The sequence below is a fragment of the Passer domesticus genome, chromosome 4, assembly GCF_036417665.1.
Source record: "Passer domesticus isolate bPasDom1 chromosome 4, bPasDom1.hap1, whole genome shotgun sequence".
Lineage (NCBI taxonomy): Eukaryota > Metazoa > Chordata > Aves > Passeriformes > Passeridae > Passer > Passer domesticus.
This window is the reverse complement of record NC_087477.1, coordinates 646,689-668,450: the sequence shown is the minus strand read 5'-3', so window position 1 is coordinate 668,450 and position 21,762 is coordinate 646,689. Positions and strand designations below refer to the sequence as shown.

General features: G+C 52.4%; 2 long non-coding RNA genes across 2 annotated transcripts in view; both read right to left on the bottom strand.

Moving 5' to 3' along the window:
* LOC135298328 (uncharacterized) overlaps positions 1-3,193 on the bottom strand; it is a 32,051-nt gene extending 28,858 nt beyond the window's left edge. Inside the window, exon 1 of the long non-coding RNA XR_010360318.1 lies at positions 2,865-3,193. This is a non-coding gene — a long non-coding RNA (uncharacterized LOC135298328). The remainder of the gene's footprint in view (positions 1-2,864) is intronic.
* Positions 3,194-18,307: 15,114 nt separating this feature from the next.
* Positions 18,308-19,239, bottom strand: LOC135299875 (uncharacterized). Its single transcript, XR_010361714.1, has 3 exons — positions 19,126-19,239; positions 18,826-19,015; positions 18,308-18,563 (listed from the first exon to the last, which is right to left on the bottom strand). It is a non-coding gene; the product is annotated as an uncharacterized LOC135299875 (long non-coding RNA).
* Positions 19,240-21,762: the final 2,523 nt, after the last annotated feature.

Below are 21,762 nucleotides of genomic sequence, written 5' to 3'. Positions count from 1 at the left end.
GACTTTTTGCTCTTTAAAACTCATCTTTTCATGCAATTCACCACACACTCTTCATATAGCTCTCACCACTCTCTTCTTCGACAGCTTCCTAAACACTTAATACTCCTGACTCTTGACATTTAAGAATCTGTTTTGCTTCAGAAAAATGCCAAATCCACCATACTAATCTCCATCTTACCCACCTCACTGCTCCCTCTCCCACTTATGCTCCAGATGGGCTCAGGAAAATTTTCTCAATTATTTTTATTTTTCCCTTTTAAGCTTCCTTATTAAAAAACAACAACAACAACAACAACAAAAAAAAACCAACCCCCCCCCAAAAAACCCCAACAAACAAACAAAAAAAAAACCAAAAAAACCAACCAAACAACCCCACCCAACCAATTTTTATACGAAAATCTCAAATTTTCTCCCAATTTTCAAGTCCCAAACAGTGCATGCCAGATACTATTTCTTAGACCTGCATTAAGTTTTCACTGTCACACAGCTATTCTCCAAAGCTGCTGTTCACCTGCTTCTTAACCTTCTACAAGTCTGGGTTTTTCCACAGTGTCCTCATTATTATCTGAATTTCTGAGGCACTGTGATCCTCCTCCAGCAAAGTGCTGAGAGGAAAAGGAAAGGCCAGTGCAGCTGTTCCAGTCTCCTCTCACCCCATTCCCCTGCTGATATTCACACCTTCCTCTCTTCACAAAGGAGACTTTCCAGTCTGGTTTTTTCCAAAACATCATCAGATGGTTGCTTGTGAATACAGGAGGACCCTGTGGAAAATCCTATGGGATACACTGCAGTAACAGTTTTGTCTGTTCTGGGATTTTGGAAGCTTTCCCTTGCCACGCAGGAGTTTTTGGTCCATTACAAACACAGTTGTGAGGAATATGTGTGAGACTGAAGCTGCCAGAGGTCAGGCAGACTTGTCTCCTGAGTTTCAGACAGAAGGAATCAAGACAGGGACAGAATTATGAATCATCACCTTTCAAGATGTTTTGGGTTCAATCCATGCCTCAATCCAATCTCTGACCCACTGAACTTCTATTTTCAAACAATAAATCCCCATGACCTACTTCACCACTCTTGCCACCTGCCCAGTAAATCAGGGCAAAATAATAACAGGGAAAAAAAGTGAAAAATGTTACCTCTCAACACTCTCAGCTATTAAGCTGCCTACTACTGAAACTAACACCCAGTCAGGTTGTTAGTAATGCTAAATTATTAGATTTATCTACATTCTCACGCCTACACTTACAAATAATAATACGTGTTTGTATAAATATAATTTCACACACAGACACTCTATATAAGTACAATAAACATACTCAGAAGGCATTTTAGGCACTGGTTGAAACAAAATATTGAGGTGTGTCAGAGTCAATAGACAGAGGAGGGGGAGCTGTGTTTTATGTCGAGGAAGGATTTGTTCTTCTTTTGTTCCTGTTTATTGTGGGAGCAGTTATTTTTTGTTAGTTCACTTTGATCCTCCATGAAATCAAGTGAAACTTGTGAAAATGAAAACAAAGAATTCTCTACAAGTTTGAACACATTTGGTTGCTTGTGCTTCATTGGCCAAACCAAGTAGTTTTTAATTTTGCTGGTGTTTGCAGGCTTATTTCTATATTCATGTTTTGAAAATACAATGACAAAACCCAATTCACTGGCTGTGAACATTTCATCAAAATTTTGGTTTTCAGAAGCACTTAATCCATGCCTAGAACTTAAAGGTCTCCAGTAGGAATGTGAAGGATCAGGATTTAAATTACCAAAAAGTAAAACCCAAACTAGGTACCAATAGCACATTGCCAACATTAAATTTTTCACATCTCCCCTTTTAACCAATTTTGTTTTGATACATTGTGGATGAATAAAAGCAGTATTGTGTTTTTTGCAGAGGCTGCTTTCTACTGGACATACACATGGGGAAAATGCAAATGATATTTCCCTCATTCATTTTTGAATCACTGTGAATTACACAACTGAACTTTCCGTATTCCAAACATAAACAGACTAAAATGAGCCAAACAATCTCTTTTGGGATGCTCCTCCTCTTTATGAGCTGGTTTTACAGATATACAGGCAGTGTGGTGCTGAGACAGCCACTGGAGGTTTAGGAAACGTTTAGCCAAAAAGTTGAAGAAGGAGAAGCCAAACATCAACTGGCATTTAACTGAAATGTTACAAGGAGATAAGGTTCCATAAAAGAACATTGTTCTGCACTTATCATTATCCTACAGCCTAGAAAAACTAGTAAAAGATACATTAGCATCTAAGGAAGAAAAAGTATTTTTAATTTCCCATTCTCCCTGAAAAAACTAAAATAAAAATCCCTTGCTACTGATAGCTGGAATTGTGATGTAAAAATTGAGAATAGAAACTGCTGAGAAAGGTTATGAGTACCCCTCTAAATACCTGTAAGCCCCAACTATCAGTGTGCAGTTGGAGGGAAAATTTCCCCCACTCTACTCAGCGCTGTATTGCTCATACTTTACCATATTCATTAATAAATAAATTGATTGCTGCTTGAATATTGGCGTAGTCAAGCTTATCATTTATAACACCTGTGATAAACAAAACCCTCCCCCACCAAGGAATCCACAATTTGCTTATAAACTTCCTTCTCCTAAGCAGACAGTCTCCCTGTACCCCATTGCACCCCGGTCGGGTCTGTCCTGGCCACTAGAAAACTCAGACTGAGACTATTTGCTAGGTTCTTTTCCATCCATCTCCCAGGTCAAACAAAAACACCCAGGAATCGCCAGCCATAGGAGTTTTTAATGTTGTGCACTGTGCCTCCCCTAATCCCCGGGAGTCACCCCCACCCAATTTTAAGGTGCCCCAGTCCGGTCCGTCCCAGCCACCGGAATACTCACGAAACCCAAGATTCTTGAAACGAAAATCTCGGAGGTAGTCCTTGAACCAGGGGAAAACTCCTCTCACGTCTGGAATGGAGGGGGTTGGTTTTCCCGGGAGCTGCAGCAAGCAGAAAGTGTGCGAATTCACCGGCAGCGCTTGACGGAGCACGAACTTCACTTGGCAGCAGCGTCCGTGCACCCTGCAGACAGCTGAGGTGTGCACCAGCGTGCCCCAATCCCTGCAGGCGATCGGGGCAGGCCCAGGAGCGGCCGTGCCCGACCTCTGCCGCCGGCCGGCAGGGTCACGCTTCGGCTGCTGAAACGCGGGCTCAGCCTCTGAGATTCATTGTAAAGGAAATAAGGAACGACCCCGTGCTGGCTTCTCCGAGCCGCTTTATTTCTGTCCCGCGCCAGGATGGCGCTGCTTGGAATCGGCAGCGTGGCACAGGAGCTGTTCTTTGCCGCGGTGGCAGCAGCGCCGGCATGAGAAGATGGCGCAGCACTCGCAGGCAGCGGCAGCGCGGCGGGGACAGTCTCTGTCCTGGTGGCGGGGACAGTCTCTGTCCTGGCGGCGGGGACAGTCTCTCTCCTCACGGCGGGGACAGTCTCTCTCCTCACGGCGGGGACAGTCTCTCTCCTCACGGCGGGGACACTCTCTCTCCTCACGGCGGGGACAGTCTCTCTCCTCACGGCAGGGACAGTCTCTCTCCTCACGGCGGGGACAGTCTCTCTCCTCACGGCAGGGACAGTCTCTCTCCTCACGGCGAGGACAGTCTCTCTCCTCACGGCGCTGGCAGCAGCGGTGCTCGTGTGGGCGATCCCCTCTCGCCAGGAGCCGTGGCTCACGGGAGGCTCAGCGGTGCCGGCGGCGCGGGCAGGAGCCAGGCGGCCGATGCCCCGCGGGGTGACCTCCTTTCCCGGGCGGAGAGGGGTGCCGGCTGCGGAGGGGGAGCCGGCGGGGCACGGGATCCGGCAGAGCGCGGGAGCCGTGCAGCTGGAAGGGCAGACAGTGGCACAGAGCCGGGAGGCAGAGAAAACAGCGGCTTTTGCGTAAGAGAGAGCGGGAAATCGGGGGTGGGGGTTAGGTCAGAAGCTAAGATGGGAAAGGCATAAACCCATAGCAAAGAGAGAAACCCGGAACTGACAGGGAACTTACCAGGCTAGGGGAAAAAACCACTGCAAGTGCCCTGGCTAGACAGGAGGCAAACATAGACTAAACATCTTCAAACTGCCATTCCAGCCAGACAGGGAAAGACCAAACATACTCAAACCCAGTGCAACAGGAGACCAAACAACCTCAAAAAACCCCACTGCCACAGGCAGAGTTCAGCTGCCCTTGGGGGCTGCAGGAACAGTCAGGAGCCCAAAGAGCCTCCATGGCTGTGCTGAGACCAAGGCTGGAGCAGGGAAATGCAGGGCTGCTGTGGGATGGGGAGGGCATTGAATTCCAGCACACACCTCAGCTCTCTGATGATCCCAGCACCATGCTGGGCCCTGTTTCAGACTGGAGCAGAGCAGATGTTGATGGGACAGGAGCCCTGCGGGGCTGTCAGGGACCTGCAGCTTGCAAGGTGCTCTGCTCTCCCTCAGGTGCTCTCGGAGAGATCCAATCCCAGCTGGGCACCTCAGGGCACAAGTGGCACTGCCTGTTCATGGGCACACAGCTGATGGCTGCCTGGAAAGGGGCACAGGTTTTAATACTTGCATATTTCATCATATACAAGCAAACCTTTATTACCTGGGTCACTTGAGTACATTTAAGAAATGGCAAAGTTATCCCATCGGGAACAGGAAATTATTTCCTGGATCTCATGGATTCTTCTACTGATGTCAGGAGAAGAAATACTGATCTTCCCCTCTATTTGAGCCACCAACATTCAGTCTAATATTTCATGACCCCCTCCTTCAGGTGTTTCCAGCTCTCCTGGTTAAATGGCCATGTCTAAGGACATCTCTTCAATTGGAGCAGCTGGATCTATGCCCTTCCCCTTGCTCCCAGATTTCCTCTTGCAGCTGTTTCCTCCAAACAACTCTCTCAAGAAGACCTTTAGAAGGACTTATTATTATTTTGTCCTTTGAGTTGGCCTCCCTGGAGAAATACCAACAAGAGATTCTCAGAGGCTCAAAACAGCCTTTACTGGGAACTTTAGAAAATTAGAGAAATTTTGGCAAAAGGTTTATTGTGACATTGTAGTGTTATAGTTTGTTAATTTAAGATTTTTCTAATTTTGAGATTTCTTAATTAATGTATTCATGAGTGTGGTGGGTTTTATTGTCACTTGAATATTTATATATTTATTTTGTTGTGAGATAGGATTAGGAGAAAAGTAAAGCAGGCTTAAAATTTTAAAAGGTTATAAAGAAAGTGTTAATAAAAGTAACAAAAAGAAAAAAGGGAGTAATGTGAAATACAAAGCTGTGTTTCATGTCAGGTACATACAGGCAACGTGTATATCTGTGATTGTGATATGTGTAGAAACTGACTGTGGGACAGTTATAAAGACAATTCTAATAAATAACTGAGGAAGGAAAGCATGGAAGAAGGCCTTTGAACCTCTCCTTTGTTCACAATTAATCTTTATAAATCTTGATTTAGGAGCATTTGAATTAAAGCTTTAAGGATGTTGCTGTTTGACAGGAATTTTCTGCTTTGAGCTAAAAAGAGTTTTGCAATAATAACCTTTTGAAGTATCATTTTAGAATATTGTTTGTAGTAAGGATCTTTGAAACTATAGCTTTAGAAGATATCAAAAGGAAACATGCTTATCTCGACGCATTAACAAAACAGTGAAAAGCAGCTTAACAAAGGAAGATGAACATCTACCCAAGGATTGATAGTTTCCACCAAGGGAAGCTGGATATCACTGTTATGAGATTTGCAATTAAAAGGTGAACCCATCTGGAATCTGGACCTCACCAGCTGAGAGATTTCTTCCTTCTTTCAGAAGACAGACACCACCATCTGGGGATACTCCTTTCTGGGATACATCCTGAGAAAAACTAAATCATAATAGTGTATAGAATTGTGACATAAAAATTGGGAATGGAAACTGCTGAGAAAACTTATGAGTACCCCTATCAATGCCTGTAAGCCTCAACTATCAGTGTGCAGTTGCAGGGAAAATTTCCCCCACTGTTACCAAGTGCTGTATTGCTCATACTTTACCATATTAATTAATATATTGATTGCTGCCTGAACATTGGTCTAGTCAAGCTTCTCATTTATAACACAATGAGACATAATCCCTGCTGGGATTGCATGGGACATGGGTGCCAATGCTGTGCCCAGGCCGGCTCTGCTGTGCCCGTGGCAGCGCCAGGGGAGTGCCCTGTGCCTGCCCTGAGCCCAGCAGGAGCCTTTCCTTGGCTGTTGTGTGCCCTGCCCAGGGCAGGAGGGCACTGCCGGAGCGGCTTTGGTGGCCCCGGGCACCCGGCCGGGCTGCAGCCGCTGCAGGGGCTCCTGGGGAATGTTCCAGAGCAAAGCTGAAAGCAAACAACAGTTTCTGGAGGGGATTCTGCCCCTGGGCTGTGCTGGGAGCCCAAGGGCAACAGCCCCAAGTGCTGGAGCTCAGTGTCCCTCGGCCAGGCCCTGTTCCCTGGCTCTGCCCTGTCCCCTGTCCCTCTCCTGTCCCTGTCCCTGTCTCCTGTCCTTGTCCCTCAGCTCTCCCCTGTCCCTGTCCCCTGTCCCTTGGCTCTGTGGGGTCGGAGGTGGCAGCAGGACCCGGGGCAGCCCTGGGGGAGAACAACCCTGAGCCCCAGCTGGGCCAGTTGCCCCAGTTCCCCCAGGGGTGCCCAGGTCACTCCCAGCATGGGCTCTGCGGCTCCCAGTCACACCTAGTATGATCCCAGTAACTTTCAGTTGCATTCATTACAATCCCAGTATGATCCCAGTCACTCCCAGAATGATCCCAGAATGGTCCCAGGTGTTACCATTCACCCCTAGGATGGTTCCAGCCTCTCCCAGTATGGTTCCACTCACCCCCAGTATCATCTCAGTCACTCCCAGTACTCTCAGTACAATGCCCTTTTCCCCCACTATCATCCCAGTATGGTTCCAGTTACTCCCAGTACCATCCCAGTCACTCCCAGTATATTATTCCAGTAGCTTCCTTTATGATTGCTCTGTGATTCCACTCACTCCTGGCCTCTCCCAGTATATCCCAGTTGCCTGCAGCGTGCTTCCACGCACTCCCAGTTGCTCCCAGTAGCTTCCACCATGATTCCAGTTGCTCATAGCGACTCCCAGTCAACTCCAGCATGATTCCAGTTACTCCCTGTATATCCCAGTTGCCCCAACATAGTCCCAGCTGTTCTCGGCTTGCTCCTAGTGACTTCCAATATGATCCCAGTATGACCCCAGTCACCCTCAGTGTGGTCCCAGTTGCTCCAGTATGATCCCAGTTGCTCTCAGTTGCCCCTAGCACTGGCCCAGTCATTCCAAGTGTGATCCCATTCTCCCTCAGCATGGTCCCAGTCAAACCAGTCACCCCCAGTATGGTTACAGACACTCCCAGTATATCCCAGTTGCCCTCAGCATACTCATGGTCCTTTCCAGTCACATCCAGCTAACCCAATATAGTTCCAGTTTCCACCAGTATGATCCCAGTCACTCCCAGTATATCCCAGTTGCTGCCACTATGATCCCTACTGCCCCACTTCTGGTCCTGCTAGGTCCCAGTGTGCTCTGATCCTGCTCCCAGTGGGTCCCAGTCCTGGGTGTGGTGTGTCCCAGTGTATTCTGGTGTGTCCTGGGGTATCTCGGTGTACCCTGGTGTGTCCCAGTGTCCCAGTCCATCCCAGCCTGTCCCAATCCATCCCTGTCCCAGTCCATGCCTGTCCCAGTCCATCCCAGCCTGTCCCAGTCCATGCCTGTCCCAGTCCATCCTAGCCTGTCCCAGTCCATCCCTGTCCCAGTCCGTGCCTGTCCCAGTCCATCCCTGTCCGAGTCCATCCCAGCCTGTCCCAGTCCATCCCTGTCCCAGTCCATCCCTGTACCAGTCCATCCCTGTCCCAGTCCATGCCTGTCCCAGTCCATCCCAGCCTGTCCCAGTCCATCCCTATCCCAGTCCATGCCTGTCCCAGTCCGTGCCTGTCCCAGTCCGTGCCTGTCCCAGTCCATGCCTGTCCCAGTCCATCCCTGTCCCAGTCCATGCCTGTCCCAGTCTATCCCAGCCTGTCCCAGTCCGTGCCTGTCCCAGTCCATCCCAGCCTGTCCCAGTCCGTGCCGGTCCCTTCTCAGCCGCCGTTTCCCGGATCCTGCCCCTCCCGCCCCCGGAGCTGCCGCCGGACGCCCCCCAAGGTGCTGCCGGGGCTCGGGGGCTTCGTGTTGGGCTTCATCTGCTGGGCTGGGGCTCGGCCTCCCCTGCGGGAGAAGGTGAGGGGGGTCCCCGGGGGTCGTGTCCCCCCTCAGAGCGCGTCTGACTCCCCCATGTCCCCCCATGCCGGGGTCACCCCCTTTTCTCTGCCCAGAGCTCCCGACCCAGCTCCTGCTCCCCCTGGGAGGGGCTTTGGGGACTCCCCCGGGGACCCCCTTGAATCCCCATTTTGGGGCACTGGGACCCCCCTGCATCTCCTTCCCCAGTTCCAGGACCCCCTGCACTCCCTTGTCCTGCACCAACACCCCCTGCACCCCCTTTCCCGGGTATCCCCCTCTGCCAGCCCCTGGATTCCCTGTTTCCATGAGCCCAGGGACCCCCGGACCCCCATTCCTGGCTAGCCCGGGGCACCTCACCCCCAGGCCTCCCTTTGCTGGGAAACCCGGGCTGGGCACGGGGCTCTGCAGCTGCTCTGGGATTTGTGATCCCCCAGAGGAAAGGGAGGGAACAGGAGAGAGAGAGACAAGGGGATCGACAATCAGGGATCGCAGTCCCAGCTCCCAGTTCTGCCCCGCTGGGGCTGGGACCCGCAGCCACAGGAAAAATGGATCCAGGATCCCAGTTGTCTTAGGTTGCAAATAGGGGAATTCTATTCCTATCTGTTAGAGGTGGGGCACTGATTGTCTGTTCATTGGGCACTTTTCTTAATCTCTTCCACAACCAATCCCCCCCCCCGCCACTTTGTACAAGGGCAGGCAAGGACAGGACAAGGGAGAATGGATCCAAATGGAGACAGATTAGGTTTAGCTAAGGGATTCAGAAAAAAAGACTCTCCTGGAACAGGTTGCCCAGAGAAGGCGTGCATGTCCCGTCCCTGACAGTGGTCAAGGCCGGGCTGCACGGAGCTCCAGACAAGCCGGTCTAGTGCAAGGGCTCCCCAGCCACAGCAGCGGGGTTGCAGCCATGGGATTCTTCAGATCCCTTCCAAGCTCAACCATGGCACGACTCCATGATTCTGGGATGCTTCCCCTCCTCATCCTCTGGCAGAAAAAGAAACTTGGCCCCAAGTTCCACACTGCAGCCCATGTCTTTTGGCAGCCTGCAACTGTCTCAAGAGAGGATGAAAAGAGATGACATTACTGACACGATTTCCCTTTTCGACTTCAAAATTCAATGCTGCACTCCTGTCCACTCTGGCAAAACTGTCAGAAGAGGCAATTCTTCCCCATGAAATGCTTCGTCTCACCCAAAGAAGAAAGAAGTCACAAGCCAGCACTCTTCTTTATTGCTCCATTGTTTTCTTTGGTTATTTCTCTAATAGGAATGACTTTGGGGTGTGATTTGTTTCTTTCTCTCTTTCGTTCCGCGGGGCACAGCAGCAGCAGCAGCAGCAGCTGCAGGGGCAGCAGCAGCAGCAGCAGCGCTTCTCTCGATGGGTTTTCCGTTCGACTTTCCACTGGCTCCCCATCCCCTTGGCCCTCTCACACTCGCTCTGCTCCCGTCCCGTCCCGTCCGTGTCCCGCCTCTCCCGCCCGGCTCACGCCGCGTCCCACACGGCGCCCCTCGGCGGGGCCGCCCCGTGCCCGCCGCTGCCCGGCCCGCCGTGCTTCCGCCTCCGCCGGGCTCTCTCCGTCCCGCCCGTGGCGCCGCTGGAGGTGCCGCTCGCTCTGCTGCCGGCGGAGCAGCACGGTCTTTCGGCTCCGCCCGGCGCGGGCTCTGGCCCGGCCCCGGCCGAGGCCCCGGCCCCGAACGAAGCCCCTGCCGCGGTTCCGCCCGCAGCCGCCCCGCTGCCGCCCGGCTCCCGGCCCGCCGCCGACAGCGCTGCCGGCAGCTTCCCCGCTCCGAGCTCCGCCGCTCGCCAGCTCGGCCGCCGGCCCCGAGCCGCCGCAGCCCGGGGCGGCTCGGCAAGCAGCAGCGCGCCGGGCGCTCGGCTGCCCCGGGCACAAGAGCGAGAGCGCGGTGCCGCCCGCACGGGCGGAGAAGCCGCCCAGAGCAGCTCTGCCGGGAGGGCCGCTGCTGGGCAGCGGCGGCTGCGGCAGCGTTTACTCCGGGACCCGGTAAGAGACGGGGCCGGGTCGGAGCGGGGCGGCGGGCGGCGAGCTGAGCCCGCCGCTGGCCTTGGCTCGCAGGCGGCCATCAAGCGAGCGTGCCGGGAGCGCGTCTGGGAGTGGGCGCGGCCGGTGAGGGAGCGGGGCCCGCGGAGGAGCCGGCGGGGCGTGCCGGGCGGGGCTGAGGCGAGGCCCGGCAGGGCGGCAGGCGGAGGGGAGCGAGCGTGGAGAGAGCGGGGCCCGCGCAGCGTGCCGGGCCGGGCAGTGGCGAGCCGCGGCAGGGCCGGGCAGGGGGCCCAAGGCGCGGCGCAGCATCGGCCCCGCTGTCGGCATCGCGGTCCCCCCGCAGCACAAGGGCGCCCTTGTGGCCCTGGAGCTGGCGCTGCTGTGGAAGGTGTGGCGGCCCAGCTTCCGCGGCGTGGTGCGGCTCCTGGGCTGGTTCGAGGTGCCCGACGGCTTGGCGCTGGTCATGGAGCGTGCGGAGCGCAGTCAGGAGCTCTGGCACTTGCTGGAGGAGCGGGGCTTCCTGACGGAGCCCGTGGCGCGGGGGCTGCTCCGCCCGGTGCTGGAGGCCGTGCTGCCCTGCAGCAGCCACGGCGTCTGCACCGCGACATCAAGGCCGAGAACATCCTCGTGGACCTGGGCACGGGCGAGGTGAAGCTCATCGACTTCGGGTGCGGCACGATCCTCCAGGACATGTTCTACACCCGGATGTCAGGTGAGCCCAAAGCTGGGCCCAGCCGGGCAGCGGAGGTTCCCCCCTTTGCTGGCAGAGGGGAAACAGGGAGGGAGGGAGGGAGAATCCTTCTTCAGCCAGCTGCAGCCCAGTTGCTTTTTGGCAGGGCAGGGGCTGGCTGTTGTGGAACGGGAGCTGGCTGGGAGGGAGGGAGGGAGCAGCATGGGCCTGATGAGCTGCGCCCGTGTCCCATAGGAATGCCGGAGTACAGCCCAGCGGAGTGGATCCTCTTTGGCTGCTCCCATGGCCAGCCAGCCACCATCTGGTCCCTGGGCATCCTGCTGTACGAGCTGTGCTGTGGGCACCTTCCTTTCCACAGAAGATGTGGAAAGGCCATTGGAGCCACACCATCCAAAAGACCTGGTTTTCCTGTGCCTCTCCCTGGCTAGAGGCAGGGCCCCTTTAGCCGTGGTTATTCTTTCTTTCCTGGGCATTCATACTAGAGGTACCTTCAAGGGGATCTGACAGATCATACCCAGCAGCTTGGTCATGGCAGGAGGCTACCTTCACCTTACTGGAACTCCCTCGATTAGTGTTTCCTTCCTTGAGTTGAGTTTTCCCTCCTTGTGCTGCTAAGACAGAAGTGGGTTTCCCATCCCACGTTCCCATGCCTTCCCCATGGTCACTCAGGAAGAAGCACAGGTCAGCTCGTGGGATGTACTCTCACAGTAGCTGGGGAACGTTGGGCTCTGACTTTGGGGCCTGTGACTTGCACTAGTGCTGCATTTATCTTACCTCCTGCCTCATCTCCCTCATTTCCTCTTTAAATTCTTTTCTGAGGTCCTTAACCACAGCACAGACTGCATCAGGCCTGCATGGGGCCATTGATCACACTCTCATTATTTCTAAGCTTGTTGGTGGCAGAGCCCACTGTCTCTGGGTTGGTATGGGCATTAATGGTTGCAGTGAAGGTGGTGTATTGAGATGGCCCCAGATTTGCCAGACTCCACAGCATTTGGGTGCTCTGATTTCATCTTCGATCTCCTTGGTTCTACAGGGGCGACTGCTGCTGGCTGTGGCTGCCCTTGCAGTTCAGCTGGAACCTGGCTGGTTGTAATGTCTGTGGGTTTCACTCCTGCACCGTCAGACTCTTCCTCTTTGAGGCAGGGGGAGGGTTTCTCACCAGCTGGGGATGTGTGTGTGCTCCTTCAGCATCTGGCCACCTCCTTGTTTGGGGAAGGGTTTTCTTTTCTGTTCTTCCTTTTCACCTGTAGAATTTCTTGCCAGTGAGTTGCTAATGGCAGGTGATTGCTGGGTGCTTCAGACAAAGGGAGAGCTCTGTTTCTTTGGGAGTTTTCCCTGGGGAAGCAGGAGGAGGGCCAGAGCTACGGTGGGATTTGGGCTGGGGGAAGGGGCTGGGTGCAGCTCCTAGCCCTGTCTTGGCTTTGGAGGAGCACTGTGGGAGCCACTGCTCTTGGGGAAAGGAATTCCACTGCTGCTGCAGGAGCCCAGCCCAGAGCTGCTTCCTCTGCCGTGGGGTGAGCCTCTGCTGGTGAGAACAGTCACTGAACTGGGATCTTATTAACACCCACCTCAATAAAGGAGACACCTATCCCCGTCTGCTCGGGTGCCTGGGATCCTGAGCTCGGCTCTCCCTGCCCTGCTGGGAGCCCCTCACCCCTGCCTGTTAGCTGTACTTAGCCGAAGCAGGAGGCCCGAGGCATCATCTTACAAGGGTAACAAGGCTCTTCTTTTATAGGGCTTTACCTATATGCAACATTGACATACGATTCTTTCAGTCTTAAAGAATAATCTTAAATTTCATTCACGTGAATTTTGACCTCTGTAATATTTGTGTATGATAGATTTGAGTTAACTCTGTTCTGAATCATGTCTTCATAGAATCATAGACTCATGGAATCACTAAGGTTGGGAAAGGTCTGTGAGACCATGGAGTCCCAGCAGTGCTCGATGCCCAGCTTGTCCCCAGCCCAGAGCCCTGAGTGCCACCTGCAGGCCTTCCTGGGACAGCTGCAGGGATGGGCACTGCAAAGCTCCCTGGGCAGCCCCTGCCAAGGCCAGAGCAGCATTTCCCTGGGGAAATTCCTCCTGGTGTCACTTCCATCTCCTTGATGTCATCCTCCACATCTACTTCCATGTCCTCAACCTGCTCTTCCACGTCCACCTCCATCATTTCTTCCTCATTCAGCACCATGTCCACTTCCATCTCCTCCACAGTGTCTCTGTTAGTCTGCAAGAGACAGCACAATCTCACAGTGGGGTTCCTGTCCCACACCATCCATTGCCACGTGGCTGCAGCCTGCTCAATCAGGCTGCCCCCTCCCTAGAATGGCACTGTACCTCCACTGGCGCAGCAGTGCTCATCCTGCTGGGGTTGGTGCTCCAGAGCAGGCAGCAGGAAAAGGCCAGGCAGCAGCAGCAACAGCTGAGTGCTGACGGGCAGAGCGCAGAGCGAGCGCCAAATGAGCGCTGGCAGCAGGCAGAGTGTCTGCTGTGGTGGTTTCCAGGTGCTGGACGTTCCACCTGGAACACTGTGGGAGCTGTGATGTCACAGAAGTTTCAGGGCCGCTCCACACTGGGAGGTGGGCATGGTGGAATGATGAAATCCTTGAATGGTTTGGCTTGGAAGGGACCCTAAAGATCATCTGGTTGCAAGCTGAGCAGCCTCCCAGCACAGCAGGTTGCTGCGGCCCCTGTCCAAGCTGGCCTTGGATGTTGGTGGGCATGGGGTATGCACAGCCTCTCTGCGCTGGTCCCTGTGCCAGGGACAAGCACCCTGACAGGAAAGAACTTCTTGCCATCATGGAATGGATTCCAGCTCTTGCAGTTTCATCCCATTCCCCCTTGTTCTGTGACTTCAGTTGCTGACAAAGAGTCCTCTCCCACTTCCCTGTGGGTCAGGCTGTTCCTGCAGTGTCACACATGTGGCTGAAGCTGCAGCCAGGAGAGAGAGAAGCCAAGCTGGCAGAGAGAGGAAATGGGGAAAGTGACATGAGAGATGAGAGGAGAAAGAAAAAGTAGAGACATGCAAGGCATTGGGTTGGGTGATTTGTGGCATTCATGCCTTTTATTAGAGGCCAGGTTCTCTGGTGCACTCAATGACTGTGTGATTGCGGCGTGTCCACAGTGAGCCCGTGTGAGCGAGCTGCACTCCCAGAGGCCGGAGCACACTTGCTTCAAGTGCTGATGAATGAGGCCAGAGATGGGTCTTTGTGTGGAACTCCAAACGCTGTGCATTGCCATGAAGAGGGTCCAGGGCCAGAGAGAAAATGAGACTGGGGACTGAGGGTTTCATTCGGGGGGGAGAAGGGGTGAAGCCAGGACCAGCAGGGGAGAAGAGAGAGGAGAACATTCTCTGGAGAGTAGATCTAAGGAAAAAATGGCAGTTGAAGTGGGTGATAGCAACAAAACCTACAGATTGCAAGAGGCTGCAAGTGGCCATGGGTGAGAGCCTTGCATTCAGAGGGGTTTCTCTGTTTCACCTTGGTCCCCTTTGCCCTAAGGTATTACAGTTGCAATGAGAGGCCCCTGGGCCTCCACAAGTGCCCCCTTTTTGTTTTCAAGAATGAAGGCTTCTGCCATGGACTTTTGCAAGCATTGAGCAAAACTGGATAGAATAACCAAGACAATGAATACAAGAAACAAAGCCCACAAAACAGTCTTGACTAAATCACAGAATCACAGAATCATGAGTTTGGAAGAGACCCCTAAGATCATCAAGTCCAACCTATGCCCTAACATCTCAACTAGACTATAGCACCAAGTGGCATGTCCAGTCTTTTTTTAAACACATCCAGTGATGGTGATTCCACCACCTCCCTGGGAAGACAGTTCCAGTGCTTTATTATTCTTTCAGTGAAAATTTTTTTCCTAATATCTAACCTATACCTTCCCTGACGTAGCTTGAGACTGTGTCCCCTTGTTCTGTCAGTTGCTGCCCGGTGGAAGAGACCGACCCCCACCTGTCTACAACCTCCCTTCAGGAAGTTGTAGAGAGCAATAAGGTCACCTCTAAGCCTCCTCTTCTCCAGGCTAAACAACCCCAGCTCCCTCAAATGTTCCTCGTAGGGCTTGTTTTCCAAGCCCCTCACCAGCCTCGTTGCTCTCCTCTGGACACGCTCAAGTATCTCAATATCCTTCCTAAATTGAGGGGCCCAGAACTGGACACAGTACTCAAGATGTGGCCTCACCAGTGCCGAGTACAGGGGGAGAATGACCTCCCTGCTCCTGCTGCTCACACAAGTCCTAATGCAGGCCAGGATGCCGTTGGCCTTCTTGGCCACCAAGGCACATTGCTGGCTCATATCCAATCGGCTGTCAACCAGCACCCCCAGGTCCCTTTCTGCCTGAACACTATCCAGCCACACCGTCCCCAGCCTGTAACGCTGTAGGGGATTTTTGTGGCCAAAATGCAGAACACGGCACTTAGACTTATTAGACTTCATATTGTTGGACGTAAAGATGAAAGCCAGCCTTTCATGCCCCAGTCTTTCAACAGTCCAGTGAGCCAGTCGTTGTTGCCTTTTGTCTGGATCTTATTGATTTGATCTGTGAGCAGCTGGCCGCTCTGGTATACTGAGTCCCTATGTGAGAAGAGGTTGACATGCGTGGCCATGGGCAAGAAATTGTGGCTTGGCTGTGGAACCACCCATGCGAAGGCATGCGGCATAGTTAGGAGCATCCAGCTTCCTGCTGCAGTGGCAAGAAAGGACAGCATCCTTTGACTTTAGCTAATTTACTAGTGGGTGGAGGCTTGGGTGGCCTGAAAGTAAAGAGATAGGGAGATTGCAATGTGAAACTTAAATTCTGGTCCCACTAAACTTTCTCTTCTGTAAGGCAAGGGTTTGAAGTCAGCTTATTAGAAGAATCAAATATCAAGGCTAGAATACAGTTTTTCCAATTGTTAAGCGGGATATCGCAGTTAGTGGTGTCTGAGCTCTCTTGGTGTTGGTGTGTGCGGTCCACACTGCTTAGGAGATCTTCTTCTGTCCTTCTTCTTCTTCTTTTCCAGGCTGCTGCTGTCTCTCTTAGGCTTTTGTTCTGTTTTTCTGATGGTGGCTGTGGTGTTTGCCTGGCCATTGGCAGAAGAGTTTTATGTTTTTTGCTGGGATGCGTCTTGGGCCTGCTGCTGTAGAGACACAAGCATATCCTCCCTCCCAAGTAATGAATGGGAAAGGGCCCATAATTTGTTTGGATTCAGGGTCTTTGATCAACACAGGTGGCTTTTCTTTTTATTGGGCTGCCAATTAAATATAAAATGCCTGATGACTGGGGGAGTTGTTGAAAAAGTTGAGCACATCAAGGGCCTTGGCCAGGCTCTCAGTGGGAGATACTATGTGGACTCCCTGTCTCTGTTGATCAAGGATCCTTTGGATGGAAGAGTGGGCCCTCTGGACTATGGACTGTCCTGTGGCAGAGTGTGGTATGGCTGTGACATGTTTTGTAGCCCACTGGTCAGAAAACGGTTGGAATCAGTGGGAGGTATAAGCAGGACCATGATCAGTTTTAATTTCCTGTGGAACAGGGGAGGTGGAAAAGGCTAAAAAGGAACGTTTTATAGCATCTTTTGATTTTTCAGCAGCATGGGCAGGGGCAGAAACCGCAGCGTTGTCGGTGTGGATTGAGACGGGGATGTATTTTAGTCTCCCAAAAGGGGCTTGGTGTGTGATGTGAGATTGCCCGATCTGGAGAGTCTTTAGTCCTCTTGGATTGAGTGCAGCTCTGACAGAAGCAAAGGCACGTTGCTGACAATTTGGGCAGGTGGCTGCCATGAATCTTGCCTGATCTTGGGTAATTTTAAAGATGCTGAGCGGTGCAGGAATGTTTTGATGGTAGAAGTGGTGGCGGATCCTAGCCTGGTCAGAAAGATTCCGTAGGGAGGTTTGGAGAAGCATTGCTGAGGCATCTGCTCTAGCATTGCCTACTATAAATGCAGGAAGGGTGGTATGAGACCTTGTGTGCATGATATAGTGTGGGTGTTGTCTGTGGGACAGAAGAGAAATGAAAGGGGAAAGCAAATGCTCTAGTTGGGGTTAGAAATGTCTTTGAAAATGGAATTTTCGGCCCGCTGCACTAGGTCATAGACATGTGCCGAATCAGTGATCAAAGGAAGAGGTTCTTTGAAAGTGGAGAAGGTCCTAAGGACTGCAGTCAATTCAGCAATTTGGGCAGGGTGAGGATCCCCTGGCTTGGCTTTTGTCTCTTGAGCAATGCGGGCCCAGGGCAGTGCAGAGCAGGGTGGGAAGCAGAGCCCGGAGCCTTTGGAGGCTGCAAGCCTTAAACATCAGCCCCTGCAGCAGCCCAGATGCAGGTGCCACAGTTGCCAAGGCTGTCAAGGCCTTGAGAGCGGGCAGGTGGATTTTGCATCCCTGTGGGCTGATGGCGGCTCTGGAGCCAGGAGTGGCTGTGGCTGCAGCAGGAAGGGTGGCTGAAAGTTTCCTGCCTTGCTTTGGTGGCATGGCTGCAGGGGCCAGTGCAGTGAGAGCCCCCTCTGTGCTGGTGAGAGCTCAGCTCTTGGGGACGCGGCTGTGCCCCAGCCCAGGAGCAGCAGCAGTGGCCAGCGGCAGCAGTGGTGTCAGTGGGACCCCCTGTGCACAGGGAGCCCCAGCCGCGGGGTGGCCGTGGCAGCAGCCCCAGGGAGCTCCAGCCCCGGGATCCCGGAACAAGTGGAAATCCCAACTGTGCAAACGCTGCCTGTGCCTCTTGGGTTTTCTTTGGTTGAGGGGATTTCGAGGTACGTTAGAAGTCTCTTTTTCTCTAACTTAGCTGTCGAAGGAAGAGTTGAGAAGTATGTGCTTCACTCTCTTAAGGTTGATTTTTATATTTTGTCTAAAACATTTTTTTGCTGGCCTGCTGAGGTTTGTTCAGCAGGTCAGCTTAAGGTACTCTTTTTGCCTCTTGGGTTGGTGTTATCTTTTATATTAAAACCTGACTATACTATGTTTACAAGAATGTTTTAATAGCTATTACTTAAGTTAGATAGTGACTTTCTACTTGAAACCAATATGTGAATGGTAATATCGTCTTTCATATGGATGCTAGCGAGAAGAAAGAGGAAGGACTGGGTACACCCAAATTTTTCTATCTATGTAGATAATACCAAACTCTTTCGTACAAGGTTCAAAACCTCTGTCTACAGTGCTCTAAATGTTTTCCGTTCACTTTGTGATTACTATTACTAGACTATCTAAATTGTTGTGACTTTTAATTCTTGACATAAAGGTGGTAACATGCTTTATGGGTTAAATTCAAAGGCCCAGGGGTCTTTGGCTACATGCCAGGGTCTCTGAACCCCCTGCCAGGGATTTAAAGCCCCCTGGCTGGGGCTGGAATCATTTAGGATGGTCAGGGGGAGGTCCGGGCTTCTGACAGTGCCCAAAGGAATGAGAAAGAGAAGTGAAGTTTTATAAAGAATCATTATTTATTTGCTGAACATCGGCAAACACGAGGATTTACAGAACACATTTCATTACAACAATCCTCATAACAACAACAACAACAATCTACTGCACATATTTCCATGGGATCCTATGGAGTAACAATCTTCAAAACATATTTACAAAGAACTACTAACCTAAGAACATATTTACAAAAATATCCTAACTTTTCAAACATATATACACCGCCGTAATATCTACAGCCATCATCTGCATCAGTCCTGGAAGGAAGAAAGAAGCAAAGCTGGAGTCAGCTGCCAGCACTGGGCCCAGCTGGGCCCCAGGAGCTGGGACAGGGCTGGCAGGGCTGGTGTGGCCCCAGGCAAGTGCAGGGCAGGCCAGGGCTGGTGCTTGTGGCAGCACAATCCAGGCCCCCTGCGGGCAGCGTGTCCCTGAGCGGGGCCATCCAGCCCAGCCCCAGCCTGGCGCCAGGGCAGCCACTGTGTCTGTGGGCAGGGCATGGGGAGCATCTGCCTGTCTTACTTGTGGGGCTCCATCTTCATCCAAGGACCATGGGGTCCTCCTCATCCTTCTCATCCACTTCCATCGCCTCGATGTCATCCTCCTCAACAACTTCCATCTCCTCAACCTGGTCTTCCACGTCCACCTCCATCATCTCTTCCTCATTCAGCACCATGTCCACTTCCATCGCCACCACAGTGTCTCTGTTAGTCTGCAAGAGACAGCACAATCTCACAGTGGGGTTCCTGTCCCACACCATCCATTGCCACATGGCTGCAGCCTGCTCAAGCAGGCTGCCTCCTCCCTGGAATGGCACTGTACCTCCACTGGCGCAGCAGTGCTCATCCTGCTGGGATTGGTGCTCCAGAGCAGGCAGCAGGAAAAGGCCAGGCAGCAGCAGCAACAGCTGAGTGCTGACGGGCAGAGCGCAGAGCGAGCGCCAACTGAGCGCTGGCAGCAGGCAGAGTGTCTGCTGTGGTGGTTTCCAGGTGCTGGACGTTCCACCTGGAACGCTGTGGGAGCTGTGATGTCACAGAAGTTTCAGGGCCGCTCCACACTGGGAGATGGGCATGGTGGAATGATGAAATCCTTGAATGGTTTGGCCTGGAAGGGACCCTAAGGATCATCTGGTTCCAAGCTGAGCAGCCTCCCAGCACAGCAGGTTGCTGCGGCCCCTGTCCAAGCTGGCCTTGGATGTTGGTGGGCATGGGGTATGCACAGCCTCTCTGCGCTGGTCCCTGTGTCAGGGACAAGCACCCTGACAGGAAAGAACTTCTTGCCATCATGGAATGGATTCCAGCTCTTGCAGTTTCATCCCATTCCCCCTTGTTCTGTGACTTCAGTTGCTGACAAAGAGTCCTCTCCCACTTCCCTGTGGGTCAGGCTGTTCCTGCAGTGTCACACATGTGGCTGAAGCTGCAGCCAGGAGAGAGAGAAGCCAAGCTGGCAGAGAGAGGAAATGGGGAAAGTGACATGAGAGATGAGAGGAGAAGGAAAAAGTAGAGACATGCAAGGCATTGGGTTGGGTGATTTGTGGCATTCATGCCTTTTATTAGAGGCCAGGTTCTCTGGTGCACTCAATGACTGTGTGATTGCGGCGTGTCCACAGTGAGCCCGTGTGAGCGAGCTGCACTCCCAGAGGCCGGAGCACACTTGCTTCAAGTGCTGATGAATGAGGCCAGAGATGGGTCTTTGTGTGGAACTCCAAACGCTGTGCATTGCCATGAAGAGGGTCCAGGGCCAGAGAGAAAATGAGGCTGGGGTCTGAGGGTTTCATTCGGGGGGGAGAAGGGGTGAAGCCAGGACCAGCAGGGGAGAAGAGAGAGGAGAACATTCTCTGGAGAGTAGATCTAAGGAAAAAATGGCAGTTGAAGTGGGTGATAGCAACAAAACCTGCGGATTGCAAGAGGCTGCAAGTGGCCATGGGTGAGAGCCTTGCATTCAGAGGGGTTTCTCTGTTTCACCTTGGTCCCCTTTGCCCTAAGGTATTACAGTTGCAATGAGAGGCCCCTGGGCCTCCACAAGTGCCCCCTTTTTGTTTTCAAGAATGAAGGCTTCTGCCATGGACTTTTGCAAGCGTTGAGCAAAACTGGATAGAATAACCAAGACAATGAATACAAGAAACAAAGCCCACAAAACAGTCTTGACTAAATCACAGAATCACAGAAACATGAGTTTGGAAGAGACCCCTAAGATCATCAAGTCCAACCTATGCCCTAACATCTCAACTAGACTATAGCACCAAGTGGCATGTCCAGTCTTTTTTTAAACACATCCAGTGATGGTGATTCCACCACCTCCCTGGGAAGACAATTCCAGTGCTTTATTATTCTTTCAGTGAAAATTTTTTTCCTAATATCTAACCTATACCTTCCCTGACGTAGCTTGAGACTGTGTCCCCTTGTTCTGTCAGTTGCTGCCCGGTGGAAGAGACCGACCCCCACCTGTCTACAACCTCCCTTCAGGAAGTTGTAGAGAGCAATAAGGTCACCTCTAAGCCTCCTCTTCTCCAGGCTAAACAACCCCAGCTCCCTCAAATGTTCCTCGTAGGGCTTGTTTTCCAAGCCCCTCACCAGCCTCGTTGCTCTCCTCTGGACACGCTCAAGTATCTCAATATCCTTCCTAAATTGAGGGGCCCAGAACTGGACACAGTACTCAAGATGTGGCCTCACCAGTGCCGAGTACAGGGGGAGAATGACCTCCCTGCTCCTGCTGCTCACACAAGTCCTAATGCAGGCCAGGATGCCGTTGGCCTTCTTGGCCACCAAGGCACATTGCTGGCTCATATCCAATCGGCTGTCAACCAGCACCCCCAGGTCCCTTTCTGCCTGAACACTATCCAGCCACACCGTCCCCAGCCTGTAACGCTGTAGGGGATTTTTGTGGCCAAAATGCAGAACACGGCACTTAGACTTATTAGACTTCATATTGTTGGACGTAAAGATGAAAGCCAGCCTTTCATGCCCCAGTCTTTCAACAGTCCAGTGAGCCAGTCGTTGTTGCCTTTTGTCTGGATCTTATTGATTTGATCTGTGAGCAGCTGGCCGCTCTGGTATACTGAGTCCCTATGTGAGAAGAGGTTGACATGCGTGGCCATGGGCAAGAAATTGTGGCTTGGCTGTGGAACCACCCATGCGAAGGCATGCGGCATAGTTAGGAGCATCCAGCTTCCTGCTGCAGTGGCAAGAAAGGACAGCATCCTTTGACTTTAGCTAATTTACTAGTGGGTGGAGGCTTGGGTGGCCTGAAAGTAAAGAGATAGGGAGATTGCAATGTGAAACTTAAATTCTGGTCCCACTAAACTTTCTCTTCTGTAAGGCAAGGGTTTGAAGTCAGCTTATTAGAAGAATCAAATATCAAGGCTAGAATACAGTTTTTCCAATTGTTAAGCGGTATATCGCAGTTAGTGGTGTCTGAGCTCTCTTGGTGTTGGTGTGTGTGGTCCACACTGCTTAGGAG